Source organism: Scyliorhinus torazame, chromosome 24, assembly GCF_047496885.1.
Source record: "Scyliorhinus torazame isolate Kashiwa2021f chromosome 24, sScyTor2.1, whole genome shotgun sequence".
NCBI lineage: Eukaryota > Metazoa > Chordata > Chondrichthyes > Carcharhiniformes > Scyliorhinidae > Scyliorhinus > Scyliorhinus torazame.
The window spans coordinates 37,541,409-37,564,640 of NC_092730.1; the positions used below are offsets into that span (position 1 = coordinate 37,541,409).

The 23,232-nt window shown below is 45.4% G+C and overlaps 1 long non-coding RNA gene across 2 annotated transcripts in view; it reads left to right on the forward strand.

The window, feature by feature from the left end:
* Positions 1-23,232, forward strand: part of LOC140400111 (uncharacterized) — an 89,464-nt gene that overhangs the window by 50,628 nt on the left and 15,604 nt on the right. The window contains exons 2-3 of one of the 2 annotated variants that reach the window (XR_011938050.1): positions 675-759; positions 10,801-11,924. This is a non-coding gene — a long non-coding RNA (uncharacterized lncRNA). Of the gene's footprint in view, positions 1-674; positions 760-10,800; positions 11,925-23,232 lie in introns of those variants that run through there. The other variant, XR_011938051.1, reaches the window with a different exon arrangement.

A 23,232-nucleotide genomic window follows, 5' to 3' on the forward strand; every position in this document is an offset into this window, starting at 1 on the left:
ACCCCAGGTTAAGGAGGTGTGAATTATGTCAAGCCAGGACTGTTGGTAGGATTTTGCAGGCCAGATGGTGGGGGATGAATGTAATACCTGGGATTCATGTCACATTACATTCAATGTGAAGGGAGAGCTCTTTTTGGGCCTGGCTTATTTGTCTGATTCTGGGTTAGGATTTGGAGAGTATTTTCTTTCTTTTACTGATTAGGGGCAGCAAGGTAGCATAGTGGTTAGCACGGCTGCTTCGCAACTCTATGGTACCAGGTTCGATTTCCAGGCTTGAGTTGCTATCTGCGGAGTCTGCACGTTCTCCCCGTATCTGCGTGGGTTTCCTCCGGGTGCTCCGGTTTCCTCCCACAGTCCTAAGATGTGCAGGTTAGGTGGATTGGCCCTAATAAATTGCACTTAGTGTCCAAAAAGGTTAGGTGGGGTTACTGGGTTAGGGTGGAGGCATGGGTTACTGGGTTAGGGTGGAGGCATGGGTTACTGGGTTAGGGTGGAGGCATGGATTACTGGGTTAGGGTGGAGGCGTGAGATGCTCTTTACAAAGATGGGCTCGATGGACCGAATGGCCTCCTTCTGCACTGTAAATTCTGTGATTATCAGTTGAAAGAATAGATTGATTTATCATTGGCCTCATTTGACCCTGATTTACAAGAGATATGCTTTCTTCCCCCTAGTTCAACAGATGAAGAGATGAGTTCCAAGAACAAGATGATGATTCCTCAGCAAAATTTATGTGCTGCCATCTCCTTCTAACTGACAGTAAGTACAATATTAATCCAACATTGCAGAGACACAGACACAACATCATCTCCACCGTCACAGAGAAAAGAAGCAGTCAGACTCACATTGACCTCAAGTCCCAGATAAATATGTCCAATCCAACAGTGATACACGAGAGGGCAGGTGGGGTAATTTTCCACAATTCACCCCCCCCCCTCCATATCATGGAACGTTGGATCAACTTGTGTTAACAGCGTTTCATCTGTAAAGTAATCAGCACAGTATTAATGTGGCTGCAGATTCAGCAATCAATGTGGATGCAATCCATTTGCACTTTTTTACAACTTTCTTAGGTCAAAATACATAATAATAATAATCGCTTATTGTCACAAGTAGGAAACGGACGTGGATACAAATCATTTGTTATATCAATGTTATCACTAAAAGTAATAATGGAAGATCAATATTGAACAGAAAGTTCACCATTAATTCACAGAACAGATATTGACAAGTACAGAAAACACAATAAAATCACACACATCAGAGAGGTGGACAGGTAGAGATTAAACCCAGAATCCCATAACAGAGACAGACAGCTACAAATGCAAGCACACAGAACAGAGACAGAGTTACAGAATCAAATAGATTTTCCCCTAACATTTGACCCATAACAGAGACAGACAGCTGCAGTGGAAAACACACACTCACACTCGCACACCAACAACTGAGCAGTAAGCAGTAAAATATGCCATATATCATATACACTCACATTTTCTCATGCACATGATCACTCACAGGTAACTTAGCAGTAAGCATTACATATGCATTATATATCGCTGAGTGTCTGAGGGGGAAACACACACACACACACACCAATCACTGAAGCAGTAAAATATATGTTATATAGAGCACAGAGTAACAGTGAGGTTTGTACACACTCACTCACACTCTGTCTCTCATACACTTTCTCTCTCTCTCACACATCCATGCACTGTCTCTCCCACACTCACTCACAAATCCAGAACACAGCAGTAATCAATAAAATTGCCCTTAGTGTTGGGTGGGGTTACTGGGTTATGGGGATAGGGTGAAGGTGTGGATCTTGGGTAGGGTGCTCGTTCCAAGAGCCGGTGCAGACTCGATGGGCCGAATGGCCTCCTTCTGCACTGTAAATTCTGTGAAAATATAAATTGTATATCACAGAGGTTAATACACACACACTCACTCACACTCACTCTCTCCCACATACACACTCTCTCTCACACACACACCAGTCACTGAGCAGTAAGCAATTAAATATGTGACATATGTCACAGAGATACAGTGAGGGTAAAACATGCACTCACTCTCTCACTCACTTGCTCACTCAGACAGACACACAGCAGTAACTGAGCAGTAAGCAGTGAAATATTTGTTATATATCAGAGAAAAACAGTGAGGGTAAAACACACACACACTGTCTCTTTCACACACTCACAAACACTCTCTCTCTCACAGAAACCCTACAGTGCAGAAGGAGGCCATTCAACCCATTGTGTCTGCATTGACCCTCTGAATGAGCACGCCACGCTAAGACCAATCTCACACCCCCTCCTTGTCACCCCACCTAGGGACAGTTCAGCATATCCAAACCCCCGTAACCTGCATATCTTTGGACTGTGGGAGGGAACCGGAGCACCCGGAGGAAACCCAAACAGACACGGGAAGAATGTACAAACTCCGCACAGTCGCCGAGGTCGGAATCAAACCCAGGTCTCTGATGCTGTGAGGCAGCAGTGCTAACCACCGTGCCACCCTGCTGCCTATCAGCAGCACATCCACTTTTCACTCTATTGCTCTCACACACACATACACTCATTAGCCCTCACACAGACTCTCCCTCACACACACACTCACTCACTCTCTCTCACACACACACACACACTCTCACACCAGGAACTAGGCCATAAGCAGTAAAATATGTGTAATACATCAGAGAAAGACAGTGAGGGTAAAACACAAACTTACACACTCTCTTTCACACACACACATGCACACTCTCACACAAACTCTCACACTGACTCACACACCAATAACTGAGCAGTCAACAGTAAAATGTGTGGTAGATATCACAGACAGTCACTCACACACTCTCACTTACACACACTATCTAACTCACATTCACTCCCTCTCACACACACACAATCACTCCCTGCCTCTCTCTCACACTATCTCACTCCCTCTCACACACTCACTCCCTCTCACACACTCACTCACTCACACACACTATCTCACTCACACACACTATCTCACTCACACACACTACCTAACTCTCACACACTATCTAACTCACACACACACTATTAACTGAGCAGTACGCTGTATAATATTTGTTATATATCACAGAGAAACAATGAGGGCAATACACACACTCGCATGACTGTCACACACACTTACACTCTCTCTCACACACAGATGTTTCCTCTCTCACACACACTCAGTCACTCTCACTCACAAAAATACCAGTCACTGAGCAGTAAGCAGTTAAATAAGTTTTATATATCACAGATACATAGTGAGGGTAAAACACACACACACACCTGTAAGAGTAAATTATGTGTTATATAATCACAGATACATAGTGAGGGTAAAACACACACACACCTGTAAGAGTAAAATATGTGTTATATATCACAGATACATAGCGAGGGTAAAACACACACACACACCTGTAAGAGTAAAATCTGTGTTATATATCACAGATACATAGTGAGCATTAAACACACACACACACATCTGTAAGAGTAAAATATGTGTTATATATCGCAGATACATAGTGAGGGTAAAACACATACACACCTGTAAGAGTAAAATATGTGTTATATATCACAGATACATAGCGAGCAGTAAACACACTCACACACCTGTAAGAGTAAAATATGCATTATATATCACAGATACATAGTGAGGGTAAAACACACACACACCTGTAAGAGTAAAATATGTGTTATATATCACAGATACATAGCGAGGGTAAAGCTCACACACACACCTGTAAGAGTAAAATATGTGTTATATATCACAGATAAATAGTGAGGGTAAAACACACACACACCTTTAAGAGTAAAATATGTGTTATATATCACAGATGCATAGTGAGGGTAAAACACACACACACCTGTAAGAGTAAAATATGTGTTATATATCACAGATACATTGTGAGGGTAAAACACACACACACACCTGTAAGAGTAAATTATGTGTTATATATCACAGATACACAGTGAGGGTAAAACACACACACACCTGTAAGAGTAAAATATGTGTTATATATCACAGATACATAGTGAGGATAAAACACACAGACTCCTGTAAGAGTAAAATATGTGTTATATATCACAGATACATAGTAAGGGTAAAACTCACACACACCTGTAAGAGTAAAATATGTGTTATATATCACAGATACATAGTGAGGGTAAAACTCACACACACCTGTAAGAGTAAAATATGTGTTATATATCACAGATACATTGTGAGGGTAAAACACACACTCCCAAACACACTGTTTCATTCACACACACACACGCAAACACACTGTCTCACTCACACACACACTCCCAAACACACTGTCTCACTCACACACACTCCCAAACACACTGTCTCACTCACACACACACGCCCAAACACACTGTCTCACTCACACACACACACCCAAACACATTGTCTCACTCACACACACCCTCCCAAACACACTGTCTCACTCACACACACTCCCAAACACACTGTCTCACTCACACACACACTCCCAAAAACACTGTCTCACTCACACACACACTCCCAAACACACTGTCTCACTCACACACACACTCCCAAACACACTGTCTCACTCACACACACACTCCCAAATACACTGTCTCACTCACAAACCCACTCCCAAACACACTGTCTCACTCACAAACACACTCCCAAACACACTGTCTCACTTACACACACTCCCAAACACACTGTCTCACTCCCAAACACACTGTCTCACTCACACACACACTCCCAAACACACTGTCTCACTCACACACACACTCCCAAACACACTGTCTCACTCACACACACTCTCCCAAAGACATTATCTCACTCACAAACACACTCCCAAACACACTATCTCACTCACACACACACTCCCAAACAAACTGTCTCACTCACACACACACTCCCAAACACACTGTCTCACTCACACACACACTCCCAAACACACTGTCTCACTCACAAACACACTCCCAAACACACTGTCTCACTTACACACACTCCCAAACACACTGTCTCACTCCCAAACACATTCCCAAACACACTGTCTCACTCCCAAACACTGTCTCACTCACACACACACTCCCAAACACACTGTCTCACTAACAAACACACTCCCAAACACACTGTCTCACTCACACACACACTCCCAAACACACTGTCTCACTCACACACTCCAAAACACACTGTCTCACTCACGCACACACTCGCAAACACACTGTCTCACTCACAAACACAATCCCAAACACACTGTCTCACTCACACACACACTCCCAAACACACTGTCTCACTCCCAAACACACTCCCAAACACACTGTCTCACTCACACACACTCTCCCAAACACACTGTCTCACTCACAAACACATTCCCAAACACACTGTCTCACTCACAAACACATTCACAAACACACTGTCTCACTCACACACACACTCCCAAACACACTGTCTCACTAACAATCACACTCCCAAACACACTGTCTCACTCACACACACACTCCCAAACACACTGTCTCACTCACACACACACTCCCAAACACACTGTCTCACTCCCAAACACACTGTCTCACTCACACACACACTGCCAAACTCACTGTCAAACTCACACACACACTCCCAAACACACTGTCTCACTCCCAAACACACGCCCAAACACACTGTCTCACTCACACACACACCCAAACACACTGACTCACTCACGCACACACTCCCAAACACACTGTCTCACTCACACACACACTCCCAAACACACTGTCTCACTCACACACACACTCCCAAACACACTGTCTCACTCATACACACATTCCCAAAAACACTTTCTCGCTCCCAAACACCCTGTCTCACTCACACACACACTGCCAAACACACTGTCCCACTCACACACACTCCCAAACACACTGTCTCACTCCCAAACACACTCCCAAACACACTGTCTCACTCACACACACACTCCCAAACACACTGACTCACTCACGCACACACTCCCAAACACACTGTCTCACTTACACACACTCCCAAACACACTATCTCACTCCCAAACACACTCCCAAACACACTGTCTCACTCCCAAACACTGTCTCACTCACACACACTCCCAAACACACTGTCTCACTCACAAACACACTCCCAAACACACTGTCGCACTCACACACACACTCCCAAACACACTGCCTCACTCACACACTCCAAAACACACTGTCTCACTCCCAAACACTGTCTCACTCACACACACTCCCAAACACACTGTCTCACTCACACACACACTGCCAAACACACTGTCTCACTCACACACACACTCCCAAACACACTGTCTCACTGACAAGCACACTGTCTCACTCACACACACACTCCCAAACACACTGTCTCACTTACACACACTCCCAAACACACTATCTCACTCCCAAACACACTCCCAAACACACTGTCTCACTCCCAAACACTGTCTCACTCACACACACTCCCAAACACACTGTCTCACTCACAAACACACTCCCAAACACACTGTCTCACTCACACATTCACTCCAAAACACACAGTCTCACTCACACACACACTCCCAAACACACTGTCTCACTCACACACACACTCCCAAACACACTGTCTCACTCCCAAACACACTCCCTCACTCCCAAACACACTCCAAACACAATGTCTCACTCACACACACTCTCCCAAACACACTGTCTCACTCACACACACACTCCCAAACACACTGTCTCACTCACACACACACTCCCAAACACCCTGTCTCACTAACAAACACACTCCCAAACACACTGTCTCACTCACACACACACTCCCAAACACACTGTCTCACTCACACACACTCTCCCAAACACACTGTCTCACTCACACACACACTCCCAAACACACTGTCTCACTCCCAAACACACTGTCTCACTCACACACACACTGCCAAACTCACTGTCTCACTCACACACACACTCCCAAACACACTGTCTCACTCCCAAACACACTGCCTCACTCACACACACACTCCCAAACACACTGACTCACTCACGCACACTCTCCCAAACACACTGTCTCACTCGCACACACACTCCCAAACACACTGTCTGACTCGCACACACACTCCCAAAAACACTGTCTCACTCACACACACACTCCCAAACACACTGTCTCACTCACACACACATTCCCAAACACACTGTCTCACTCCCAAACACACTGTCTCACTCACACACACACTGCCAAACACACTGTCTCACTCACACACACTCTCCCAAACACACTGTCTCACTCCCAAACACACTGCCTCACTCACACACACACTCCCAAACACACTGACTCACTCACGCACACACTCCCAAACACACTGTCTCACTCACGCACACACTCCCAAACACACTGTCTCACTCACGCACACACTCCCAAACACACTGTCTCACTCACACACACATTCCCAAACACACTGTCTCACTCACACACACACTCCCAAACACACTGTCTCACTCCCAAACACACTGTCTCACTCACACACCCACACAGCAGTAAGCAGTAAAATATTCATTATATATCACAGAGAGACAGTGAAGTTAACACATACACACAGATAGGGTCACAGATAGACTATGACTCTGTCTTATAATAATTTTTATTGTCACAAGTAGGCTTACATTAACACTGCAATGAAGTTTCTGTGAAAAGCCCCAAGTCGCCACATTCTGGCGCCTGTTTGGGCACAGGGAGGGAGAATTCAGAATGTCCAAATTACCGAACAGCTCGTCTTTCGGGACAATCGACCTATGAGTGTGTGCAGTAACCTCTGTGATAGTAACCACTGTCTCTCTGCGATATATATTGAATATTCTACTGCTTATTGCTCAGTAACTGGTGTGTGAGAGAGAGAGAGAGAGTGCGTGTGTATGAGAGATGGTGTGAGAGAGAGAGTGTAAGTTTGTGTTAACCCTCACTGTCTCTGTGCTATATTACTCGTATTTCACTCTCTCTCACACATTCTCTCTCACACACACTCATACACTCTCTCTTCACACACACACACACACCAGTAACTGAGTGGTAAAATATGCTTTATATATCATAGAGGGACAATGAGAGACAGTGTGACACACACTCACTATTTCTCTGGCAAACACTAACTCTCACACACACTCATTCTCTCACACTCCTAGTCCCTCTCTCTCAGACTGCCTCACACATGGACACACCAGTCACTGAGCAGTAAGCAGTTAAATATGTGTTATATATCGCAGAGGGACAGTGAGGGTAAAACACACTCTCGCCACTCTCACACTGAAGTAACTGAGCAGTAAGCAGTAAAATATATTATATGTGATAGCCAGATAGTGAGGATAAACACACTCGCACACCAGTAACTGAGCAGTAAAATATGTGTGAAACATCACAGAGACAATGAAGGTAAAACACACACACACTCACGCAGACTATTTTTCACACTCATACACTCTTGCAGACATAGTGACACATTCCCTCGCACACACTTCCTCACACACACTCACGTATTCACAAACTTTGATATTCACACACTCTTTGACACAACAGTAACTGAGCAGTAAGCAGTAAAATATGCATCATATATCACAGAGACCGTGATGGTAAAACACACTCTCTCTCTCACAGACACACACACCCCAGTAACAGAGCAGCAAGAGTAAAATATGTGTTACATATCAAAGAGTGACAATGTAAAATACAGAGGCTCACTCGCTCACACACGCACTCTCTCACACACCCACTCTCTCTCTCACAAACGCACTCTCACACACACCCACTCTCTCACAAACACACTCACACACACATCCACTCTCTCTCTCTCTCACACACCAACTCTCTCGCACACACCCACTCACACACACATCCACCCACTCTCTCTCTCACACACACCCACTCTCTCACAAACACACTCACACACACATCCACTCTCTCTCTCTCACACACCAACTCTCTCGCACACACCCACTCACACACACATCCACCCACTCTCTCTCACACACCCACTCTCTCTCTCACACACCCACTCTCTCTCACACACACCCACTCTCTCTCACACACCCACTCTCTCTCACATGCACCCAGTCTCTCACACTGCACCCAGTCTCTCTCACATGCACCCAGTCTCTCTCACATGCACCCAGTCTCTCTCACACACACACACTCTCTCACACACACACCCACTCTCTCACACACATGCACTCTCACACACACCCACTCTCTCACAAACACACTCACACACACATCCACTCTCACACACACCCACTCTCTCTACACACACCCACTCTCTCTCACACACACCCACTCTCTCACACACACCCACTCTCTCTCACACACACCCACTCTCTCTCACACACACCCACTCTCTCTCACACACACCCACTCTCTCACACACACCCACTCTCACACACAGGCACTCTCTCTCACACACACACATCGCCTCTCTCTCACACACACCCACTCTCTCTCACACACACACATCCCCTCTCTCTCTCACACATACCCACTCTCTCTCTCACACACACCCACTCTCTCTCACACCCACCCACTCTCTCTCACACACACCCACTCTCCACACACACCCACTCTCTCTCACACACACCTACTTTCTCACACCCACCCACTCTATCTCACACACAACCACTCTCTCACACACACCCACTCTCTCTCACACACACCCACTCTCTCTCACACACACCCACTCTCTCTCACACACACCCACTCTCTCTCACACACACCCACTCTCTCTCACACACACCCACTCTCTCTCACACACACCCACTCTCTCTCACACACACCCACTCTCTCTCACACACACCCACTCTCTCTCACACACACCCACTCTCCACACACACCCACTCTCTCTCACACACACACACTCTCTCACACGCACCCACTCTCTCTCACACGCACCCAGTCTCTCTCACACACACCCCCACTCTCTCACACACACCCACTCTCTCTCACACACACCCACTCTCTGTCACACACACACCCACTCTCTCACACCCACCCACTCTCTCTCACACACACCCACTCTCTCTCACACACACCCACTCTCTCTCACACACACCCACTCTCTCTCACACACACCCACTCTCTCACACACCCACCCGCTCTCTCACACACCCACTCTCTCATACACACCGACTCTCTCTCACACACACACACACTCTCTCTCACACGCACCCACTCTCTCACACCCACCCACTCTCTCACACCCACCCACTCTCTCACACCCACCCACTCTCTCTCACACAAACCCACTCTCTCTCACACACACCCACTCTCTCTCACACACACCCACTCTCTCTCGCACACACACCCACTCTCTGTCTCTCACACTCATCCACTCTCTCTCTCACACACACCCACTCTCTCTCACGCACACACACTCTCTCTCACACACACCCACTCTCTCTCTCTCACACTCATCCACTCTCTCTCTCACACACACCCACTCTCTCTCACACACACCCACCATTTTCACTTGCCTTTAATGTGACAGGTGAGCCTGCTCGGTCCCCACGATCTCACTTGCTTTGTTGTTCAATGTTACATTTCTGATACTGACTCCAGCTGATGATTGAAGATCTCACTGCATCCATTGAAAAAAATACAGAGGTTTGTCCTGGAACTCGCCCTGCTTACTCTTCAAATGTCTTTGACATTTTGAGGGTTTTAAACTTTCATTTGCCAGTAATTCCCTGCATGTAACACCCATGAAATTTGACTCCTGATTGCAGTGGCACAATTTATAAACCCACCCCTCAAATAATCATCATTGTGCTGCTTTGTTCCTGTTTTCAGCTTCTTCATGGGTTGTTCACCAGAGGCCCTGGAGTTCACTCCAGCACTGCTGGCAGCTGCAAAATGGAGGAATCTCTCTCGGGCCCAGAACACGTGATGTCAGCGTACGGGGCGTGTGACCTGCTCGCTGGCGCCGCCTCCGGTGGGAGTAGTCCAGAATTTGCTGAACAAAACAGGCCCGGGACAACGCACTGACATCAGGAGGAGCCAGTCCAACTTGCTGGGCTCCAGGCCTGCGCACTACTTGATAAGAGACACATGCGCGGAATGGCCGACAATCTCAAACGTCCATCATGGTTGGCATTTGTAAACACTAGTCGTGACCATTGGCCATTCCTTCCGCGATCTGGATAACTACCACCCTCCTGAAACCTTCATGAGATCGACCCACAGGTCACGACCCTGAGCTTGAAAACCCCGGGCCTATGGTATCCTTGTCTCTATTCGCCGAGGCACAGAGTTTAAGAAAAGGCAGGTTATGCAGGAACTGTATAAAACATTGGTTAGGCCTTAGCTAGAGTAATACTCACACACACACTGTATCAGACAGTGAGTAAATCCCACACTCACACACTGTATCAGAGAGTGAGTAAATCCCACACTCACACTCTGTATCAGAGAGTGAGTAAATCCCACACCCACACACTGTATCAGAGAGTGAGTAAATCCCACACTCACACACTGTATCAGAGAGTGAATAAATCCCACACTCACACACTGTATCAGAGAGTGAGTAAATCCCACACTCACACACTGTATCAGAGAGTGAGTAATTCCCAGACACACACTGTATCTGAGAGTGAGTAAATCCCACACTCACACACTATATCAGAGAGTGAGTAAATCCCACACTGACACACTGTCTCAGAGAGTGAGTAAATCCCACACTCTCACACTTCATCAGAGAGTGAGTAAATCCCACACTCACACCCTGTATCAGAGAGTCAGTAAATCACACACTCACACTGTACCTGTGAGTGAGTAAATTCTACACTCACTGTATCAGAGTGAGTAAATCCCACACTCACACACTATTGGAGAGTCAGTAAATCCCACACACACACACACTGTATCAGACAGTGAGTAAATCCCACACTCACACACTGCATCAGTGAGTGAGTAAATCCCACACTCACACACTGTATCAGAGAGTGAGTAAATCCCAAACTCACACACTGTATCACAGAGTGAGTAAATCCCACACTCTCACACTGTATCAGAGAGTGAGTAAATCCCACACTCACACTGTATCAGAGAGTGAGTAAATCCCACACTCTCACACTGTATCAGAGAGTGAGTAAATCCCACACTCACACTCTGTATCAGAGAGTGAGTAAATTCCACACTCACACACTGTATCTGAGAGTGAGTAAATCCCACACTCACACACTGTATCAGAGAGTGAGTAAATCCCACACTCACACACTGTATCAGAGAGTGAATACATCCCACACTCACACACTGTATCACAGAGTGAGTAAATCCCACACTCACACTCTGTATCAGACAGTGAGTAAATCCCACACTCTCACACTGTATCAGAGAGTGAGTAAATCCCACAATCACACACTGTATCAGAGAGTGAGTAATTCCCAGACACACACTGTATCTGAGAGTGAGTAAATCCCACACTCACACACTATATCAGAGAGTGAGTAAATCCCACACTGACACACTGTCTCAGAGAGTGAGTAAATCCCACACTCTCACACTATTGGAGAGTGAGTAAATCCCAGACACACACTGTATCTGAGAGTGAGTAAATCCCACACTCACACACTGTATCAGAGAGTGAGTAAATCCCACACTGACACACTGTCTCAGAGAGTGAGTAAATCCCACACTCTCACACTTCATCAGAGAGTGAGTAAATCCCACACTCACACCCTGTATCAGAGAGTCAGTAAATCACACACTCACACTGTACCTGTGAGTGAGTAAATTCTACACTCACTGTATCAGAGTGAGTAAATCCCACACTCACACACTATTGGAGAGGCAGTAAATCCCACACACACACACTGTATCAGACAGTGAGGAAATCCCACACTCACACACTGCATCAGTGAGTGAGTAAATCCCACACTCACACACTGTATCAGAGAGTGAGTAAATCCCACACTCACACTCTGTATCAGAGAGTGAGTAAATCCCACACTCACACACTGTATCTGAGAGTGAGTAAATCCCACACTCACACACTGTATCAGAGAGTGAGTAAATCCCACACTCACACACTGTATCAGAGAGTGAATAAATCCCACACTCACACACTGTATCACAGAATGAGTAAGTCCCACACTCACACTCTGTATCAGACAGTGAGTAAATCCCACACTCTCACACTGTATCTGAAAGTGAGTAAATCCCACACTCACACACTGTATCAGAGAGTGAGTAATTCCCAGACACACACTGTATCTGAGAGTGAGTAAATCCCACACTGACACACTGTCTCAGAGAGTGAGTAAATCCCACACTCTCACACTGTATCAGAGAGTGAGTAATTCCCAGACACACACTGTATCTGAGAGTGAGTAAATCCCACACTGACACACTGTATCAGAGAGTGAGTAAATCCCAGACACACACTGTATCTGAGAGTGAATAAATCCCACACTCACACACTGTATCACAGAATGAGTAAATCCCACACTCACACTCTGTATCAGACAGTGAGTAAATCCCACACTCTCACACTGTATCAGAAAGTGAGTAAATCCCACACTCACACACTGTATCAGAGAGTGAGTAATTCCCAGACACACACTGTATCTGAGAGTGAGTAAATCCCACACTGACACACTGTATCAGAGAGTGAGTAAATCCCAGACACACACTGTATCTGAGAGTGACTAAATCCCACACTCACACACTATATCAGAGAGTGAGTAAATCCCACACTGACACACTGTCTCAGAGAGTGAGTAAATCCCACACTCTCACACTTCATCAGAGAGTGAGTAAATCCCACACTCACACCCTGTATCAGAGAGTCAGTAAATCACACACTCACACTGTACCTGTGAGTAAGTAAATTCTACACTCACTGTATCAGAGTGAGTAAATCCCACACTCACACACTATTGGAGAGTCAGTAAATCCCACACACACACACTGTATCAGACAGTGAGTAAATCCCACACTCAGACACTGCATCAGTGAGTGAGTAAATCCCACACTCACACACTGTATCAGAGAGTTAGTAAATCCCAAACTCACACACTGTATCACAGAGTGAGTAAATCCCACACTCACACTCTGTATCAGAGAGTGAGTAAATCCCACACTCACACTGTATCAGAGAGTGAGTAAATCCCACACTCTCACACTGTATCAGAGAGTGAGTAAATCCCACACTCACACTCTGTATCAGAGAGTGAGTAAATCCCACACTCACACAGTGTATCTGAGAGTGAGTAAATCCCACACTCACACACTGTATCAGAGAGTGAGTAAATCCCACACTCACACACTGTATCAGAGAGTGAATAAATCCCACACTCACACACTGTATCACAGAGTGAGTAAATCCCACACTCACACTCTGTATCAGACAGTGAGTAAATCCCACACTCTCACACTGTATCAGAGAGTGAGTAAATCCCACACTCACACACTGTATCAGAGAGTGAGTAATTCCCAGACACACACTGTATCTGAGAGTGAGTAAATCCCACACTCACACACTATATCAGAGAGTGAGTAAATCCCACACTGACACACTGTCTCAGAGAGTGAGTAAATCCCACACTCTCACACTATTGGAGAGTGAGTAAATCCCAGACACACACTGTATCTGAGAGTGAGTCAATCCCACACTCACACACTATATCAGAGAGTGAGTAAATCCCACACTGACACACTGTCTCAGAGAGTGAGTAAATCCCACACTCTCACACTTCATCAGAGAGTGAGTAAATCCCACACTCACACCCTGTATCAGAGAGTCAGTAAATCACACACTCACACTGTACCTGTGAGTGAGTAAATTCTACACTCACTGTATCAGAGTGAGTAAATCCCACACTCACACACTATTGGAGAGTCAGTAAATCCCACACACACACACTGTATCAGACAGTGAGTAAATCCCACACTCACACACTGCATCAGTGAGTGAGTAAATCCCACACTCACACACTGTATCAGAGAGTGAGTAAATCCCACACTCACACTCTGTATCAGAGAGTGAGTAAATCCCACACTCACACACTGTATCTGAGAGTGAGTAAATCCCACACTCACACACTGTATCAGAGAGTGAGTAAATCCCACACTCACACACTGTATCAGAGAGTGAATAAATCCCACACTCACACACTGCATCACAAAATGAGTAAATCCCACACTCACACTCTGTATCAGACAGTGAGTAAATCCCACACTCTCACACTGTATCAGAAAGTGAGTAAATCCCACACTCACACACTGTATCAGAGAGTGAGTAATTCCCAGACACACACTGTATCTGAGAGTGAGTAAATCCCACACTCACACACTATATCAGAGAGTGAGTAAATCCCACACTGACACACTGTCTCAGAGAGTGAGTAAATCCCACACTCTCACACTATTGGAGAGTGAGTAAATCCCAGACACACACTGTATCTGAGAGTGAGTAAATCCCACACTCACACACTATATCAGAGAGTGAGTAAATCCCACACTGACACACTGTCTCAGAGAGTGAGTAAATCCCACACTCTCACACTTCATCAGAGAGTGAGTAAATCCCACACTCACACCCTGTATCAGAGAGTCAGTAAATCACACACTCACACTGTACCTGTGAGTGAGTAAATTCTACACTCACTGTATCAGAGTGAGTAAATCCCACACTCACACACTATTGGAGAGTCAGTAAATCCCACACACACACACTGTATCAGACAGTGAGTAAATCCCACACTCACACACTGCATCAGTGAGTGAGTAAATCCCACACTCACACACTGTATCAGAGAGGGAGTAAATCCCAAACTCACACACTGTATCACAGAGTGAGTAAATCCCACACTCACACTCTGTATCAGAGAGTGAGTAAATCCCACACTCACACTGTATCAGAGAGTGAGTAAATCCCACACTCTCACACTGTATCAGAGAGTGAGTAAATCCCACACTCACACTCTGTATCAGAGAGTGAGTAAATCCCACACTCACACACTGTATCTGAGAGTGAGTAAATCCCACACTCACACACTGTATCAGAGAGTGAGTAAATCCCACACTCACACACTGTATCAGAGAGTGAATCAATCCCACACTCACACACTGTATCACAGAGTGAGTAAATCCCACACTCACACTCTGTATCAGACAGTGAGTAAATCCCACACTCTCACACTGTATCAGAGAGTGAGTAAATCCCACACTCACACACTGTATCAGAGAGTGAGTAATTCCCAGACACACACTGTATCTGAGAGTGAGTAAATCCCACACTCACACATTATATCAGAGAGTGAGTAAATCCCACACTGACACACTGTCTCAGAGAGTGAGTAAATCCCACACTCTCACACTATTGGAGAGTGAGTAAATCCCACACTCACACACTATTGGAGAGTGAGTAAATCCCACACTCACACACTATTGGAGAGTGAGTAAATCCCACACTCACACACTGTAACAGAGAGTGAGTAAATCCCCCCCCCACACACACTGTGTCAGAGAATGACTAAATCCCACACTCACACAGGATCAGAGAGAGAGTAAATCCCCCACACACTGTATCAGAGAGTGAGTAAATGCCACACTCACACACTGTATCAGAGAGTGAGTAAATCCCACACTCACACACTGTATCAGAGAGAGTAAATCCCACACTCACACACTGTATCAGAGAGTGAGTAAATCCCATACTCACACACTGTATCAGAGAGTGAGTAAATCTCACACTCACGCACTGTATCAGAGAGTGAGTAAATCCCACACACACTGTATCAGAGAGTGAGTAAATCCCACACACATTGTATCAGAGAGTGGGTAAATCCCACACTCTCACTCTGTATCAGAGAGTGAGTAAATCCCACACACTCACACTATTGGAGAGTGAGTAAATCCCACAGTCACACACTATTGGAAAGTGAGTAAATCCCACACTCACACACTGTAACAGAGAGTGAGTAAATCCCACACTCACACACTGTGTCACAGTCTGAGGAAATCCCCCCCACACACACTGTGTCAGAGAATGACTAAATCCCACACTCACACAGGCTCAGAGAGTGAGTAAATCCCACACACACTGTATCAGAGAGTGAGTAAATCCCACACTCACATCCTGTATCAGAGAGTCAGTAAATCACACACTCACACTGTACCTGTGACTGAGTAAATTCCACACTCACTGTATCAGAGTGAGTAAATCCCACACTCACACACTATTGGAGAGTGAGTAAATCCCACACTCACACACTGTAACAGAGAGTGAGTAAATCCCACACTCACACACTGTGTCAGAGAATGACTAGATTCCACACTCACACAGGATCACAGAGAGAGTAAACCCCCCCCCACACACACACACTGTGTCAGAGAATGACTAAATCCCACACTCACACAGGATCAGAGAGTGAGTAACTCCCACACACACTGTATCAGAGAGTGAGTAAATCCCACACTCACAAACTGTATCAGAGTGAGTAAATCCCACACACTCACACTGTATCAGAGAGTGAGTAAATCCCACACTCACACACTGTATCAGAGAGTGAGTAAATCCCACACTCACACACTCTATCAGAGAGTGAGTAAATCCCAAACTCACACTGTATCAGAGAGTGAGTAAATCCCACACTCACACACTGTATCAGAGTGAGTAAATCCCACACACACACACTGTATCAGAGAGTGAGTAAATCCCACACTCACACTGTATCAGAGAGTGAGTAAATCCCACACTCTCACACTGTATCAGAGAGTGAGTAAATCCCACACTCACACACTGTATCAGAGAGTGAGTAAATCCCACACTTACACACTGTATCAGAGAGTGAGTAAATCCCACACTCACACACTGTATCAGCGAGTGAGTAAATCCCACACTCACACACTGTATCAGAGAGTGAGTAAATCCCACACTGACACACTGTCTCAGAGAGTGAGTAAATCCCACACTCTCACACTTCATCAGAGAGTGAGTAAATCCCACACTCACACCCTGTATCAGAGAGTCAGTAAATCACACACTCACACTGCACCTGTGAGTGAGTAAATTCCACACTCACTGTATCAGAGTGAGTAAATCCCACACTCACACACTATTGGAGAGTGAGTAAATCCCACACACACACTGTATCAGACAGTGAGTAAATCCCACACTCACACACTCTATCAGAGAGTGAGTAAATCCCACACTCACACACTGTATCAGAGAGTGGGTAAATCCCAAACTCACACACTGTATCACAGAGTGAGTAAATCCCACACTCACACTGTATCAGAGAGTGAGTAAATCCCACACTCTCACACTGTATCAGAGAGTGAGTAAATCCCACACTCACACACTGTATCAGAGAGTGAGTAAATCCCACACTCACACACTGTATCAGAGAGTGAATAAATCCCACACTCACACACTGTATCAGAGAGTGAGTAAATCCCACACTCACACACTGTATCAGAGAGTGAGTAAATCCCACACTCACACTGTACCTGTGAGTGAGTAAATTCCACACTCACTGTATCAGAGTGAGTAAATCCCACACTCACACACTATTGGAGAGTGAGTAAATCCCACACACACACACTGTATCAGACAGTGAGTAAGTCCCACACTCACACACTGTATCAGAGAGTGAGTAAATCCCACACTCACACACTGTATCAGAGAGTGAGTAAATCCCAAACTCACACACTGTATCACAGAGTGAGTAAATCCCACACTCACACTCTGTATCAGAGAGTGAGTAAATCCCACACTCACACTGTATCAGAGAGTGAGTAAATCCCATACTCTCACACAGTATCAGGGAGTGAGTAAATCCCACACTCACACACTGTAACACAGAGTGAGTAAATCCCACACTCACACACTGTATCAGAGAGTGAGTAAATCCCACACTCACACACTGTATCAGAGAGTGAGTAAATCCCACACTCTCACTCTGTATCAGACAGTGAGTAAATCCCACACTCTCACACTGTATCAGAGAGTGAGTAAATCCCACACTCACACACTGTATCAGAGAGTGAGTAATTCCCACACTCACACACTATTGGAGAGTGAGTAAATCCCACACTCACACACTATTGGAGAGTGAGTAAATCCCACACTCACACACTGTAACAGAGAGTGAGTAAATCCCCCCGCACACACACTGTGTCAGAGAATAACTAAATCCCACACTCACACAGGATCAGAGAGTGAGTAAATCCCCCACACACTGTATCAGAGAGTGAGTAAATCCCACACTCTCACACTGTATCAGAGAGTGAGTAAATCCCATACACACACACTGTATCGGAGAGTGAGTAAATCTCACACTCACGCACAGTATCAGAGAGTGAGTAAATCCCACACACACTGTATCAGAGAGTGAGTAAATCCCACACACACTGTATCACAGAGTGAGTAAATCCCACACTCTCACACTGTATCAGAGAGTGAGTAAATCCCACACACTCACACTATTGGAGAGTGAGTAAATCCCACACTCACACACTATTGGAGAGTGAGTAAATCCCACACTCACAAACTGTATCAGAGAGTGAGTAAATCCCACACTCACACTCTGTATCAGAGAGTGAGTAAATCCCACACTCACACACTGTATCAGAGAGTGAGTAAATCCCACACTCACACACTGTATCAGAGAGTGAATAAATCCCACACTCACACACTGTATCAGAGAGTGAATAAATCCCACACTCACACACTGTATCAGAGAGTGAGTAATTCCCAGACACACACTGTATCTGAGAGTGAGTAAATCCCACACTCTCACACTATATCAGAGAGTGAATAAATCCCGCACTGACACACTGTCTCAGAGAGTGAGTAAATCCGACACTCTCACACTTCATCAGAGAGTGAGTAAATCCCACACTCACACCCTGTATCAAAGAGTCAGTAAATCACACACTCACACTGTACCTGTGAGTGAGTAAATTCCACACTCACTGTATCAGAGTGAGTAAATCCCACACTCACACACTATTGGAGAGTGAGTAAATCCCACACACACACACTGTATCAGACAGTGAGTAAATCCCACACTCACACACTGTATCAGAGAGTGAGTAAATCCCACACTCACACACTGTATCAGAGAGTGAGTAAATCCCAAACTCACATACTGTATCACAGAGTGAGTAAATCCCACACTCACACTCTGTATCAGAGAGTGAGTAAATCCCACACTCACACTGTATCAGAGAGTGAGTAAATCCCACACTCTCACACTGTATCAGAGAGTGAGTAAATCCCACACTCACACACCGTATCAGAGAGTGAGTAAATCCCACACTCACACTCTGTATCAGAGAGTGAGTAAATCCCACACTCACACACTGTATCAGACAGTGAGTAAATCCCACACTCTCACACTGTATCAGAGAGTGAATAAATCCCACACTCACACACTGTATCAGAGAGTGAGTAATTCCCAGACACACACTGTATCTGAGAGTGAGTAAATCCCACACTCACACACTATATCAGAGAGTGAGTAAATCCCACACTGACACACTGTCTCAGAGAGTGAGTAAATCCCACACTCTCACACTTCATCAGAGAGTGAGTAAATCCCACACTCACACCCTGTATCAGCGAGTCAGTAAATCACACACTCACACTGTACCTGTGAGTGAGTAAATTCCACACTCACTGTATCAGAGTGAGTAAATCCCACACTCACACACTATTGGAGAGTGAGTAAATCCCACACTCACACACTATTGGAGAGTGAGTAAATCCCACACTCACACACTATTGGAGAGTGAGTAAATCCCACACTCACACACTGTAACAGAGAGTGAGTAAATCCCCCCCACACACTCTGTGTCAGAGAATGACTAAATCCCACACTCACACAGGATCAGAGAGTGAGTAAATCCCACACTCTCACACTGTATCAGAGAGTGAGTAAATCCCACACTCACACACTGTATCAGAGAGTGAGTAAATCCCACACTCACACTCTGTATCAGAGAGTGAGTAAATCCCACACTCACACACTGTATCAGTGAGTGAGTAAATCCCACACTCACACACTGTATCAGAGAGTGAGTAAATCCCACACTCACACACTGTATCAGAGAGTGAGTAAATCCCACACTCACACACTGTATCAGAGAGTGAGTAAATCCCACACTCTCACACTGTATCAGAGAGTGAGTAAATCCCACACTCACACACTGTATCAGAGAGTGAGTAAATCCGACACTCACACTCTGTATCAGAGAGTGAGTAAATCCCACACTCACACACTGTATCAGTGAGTGAGTAAATCCCACACTCACACACTGTATCAGAGAGTGAATAAATCCCACACTCACACACTGTATCAGAGAGTGAGTAAATCCCACACTCACACACTGTATCAGAGAGTGAGTAAATCCCACACTCACACCCTGTATCAGAGAGTCAGTAAATCACACACTCACACTCTGTATCAGACAGTGAATAAATCCCACACTCTCACACTGTATCAGAGAGTGAGTAAATCCCACACTCACACACTGTATCAGAGAGTGAGTAATTCCCAGACACACACTGTATCTGAGAGTGAGTAAATCCCACACTCACACACTATATCAGAGAGTGAGTAAATCCCACACTGACACACTGTCTCAGAGAGTGAGTAAATCCCACACTCTCACACTTCATCAGAGAGTGAGTAAATCCCACACTCACACCCTGTATCAGAGAGTCAGTAAATCACACACTCACACTGTACCTGTGAGTGAGTAAATTCCACACTCACTGTATCAGAGTGAGTAAATCCCATGCTCACACACTATTGGAGAGTGAGTAAATCCCACACTCACACACTATTGGAGAGTGAGTAAATCCCACACTCACACACTATTGGAGAGTGAGTAAATCCCACACTCACACACTGTAACAGAGAGTGAGTAAATCCCCCCCCCACACACACTGTGTCAGAGAATGACTAAATCCCACACTCACACAGGATCAGTGAGTGAGTAAATCCCCCACACACTGTATCAGAGAGTGAGTAAATCCCACACTCACACACTGTATCAGAGAGTGAGTAATTCCCAGACACACACGGTATCTGAGAGTGAGTAAATCACACACTCACACACTGTATCAGAGAGTGAGTAAATCCCATACTCACACACTGTATCAGAGAGTGAGTAAATCTCACACTCACGCACTGTATCAGAGAGTGAGTAAATCCCACAGACACTGTATCAGAGAGTGAGTAAATCCCACACACACTGTATCAGAGAGTGAGTAAATCCCACACTCTCACACTGTATCAGAGAGTGAGTAAATCCCACACTCGCACACAGTATCTGAGAGTGAGTAAATCCCACACTCACACACTATATCAGACAGTGAGTAAATCCCACACTCTCACACTGTATCTGAGAGTGAGTAAATCCCACACTCACACACTATATCAGAGAGTGAGTAAATCCCACACTGACACACTGTCTCAGAGAGTGAGTAAATCCCACACTCTCACACTTCATCAGAGAGTGAGTAAATCCCACACTCACACCCTGTATCAGAGAGTCAGTAAATCACACACTCACACTGTACCTGTGAGTGAGTAAATTCCACACTCACTGTATCAGAGTGAGTAAATCCCACACTCACACACTGTATCAGACAGTGAGTAAATCCCACACTCTCACACTGTATCTGAGAGTGAGTAAATCCCACACTCACACACTATATCAGAGAGTGAGTAAATCCCACACTGACACACTGTCTCAGAGAGTGAGTAAATCCCACACTCTCACACTTCATCAGAGAGTGAGTAAATCCCACACTCACACCCTGTATCAGAGAGTCAGTAAATCACACACTCACACTGTACCTGTGAGTGAGTAAATTCCACACTCACTGTATCAGAGTGAGTAAATCCCACACTCACACACTATTGGAGAGTGAGTAAATCCCACACTCACACACTATTGGAGAGTGAGTAAATCCCACACTCACACACTATTGGAGAGTGAGTAAATCCCACACTCACACACTGTAACAGAGAGTGAGTAAATCCCCCCCACACACACTGTGTCAGAGAATGACTAAATCCCACACTCACACAGGATCAGAGAGTGAGTAAATCCCACACTCTCACACTGTATCAGAGAGTGAGTAAATCCCACACTCACACACTGTATCAGAGAGTGAGTAAATCCCACACTCACACTCTGTATCAGAGAGTGAGTAAATCCCACACTCACACACTGTATCAGTGAGTGAGTAAATCCCACACTCAC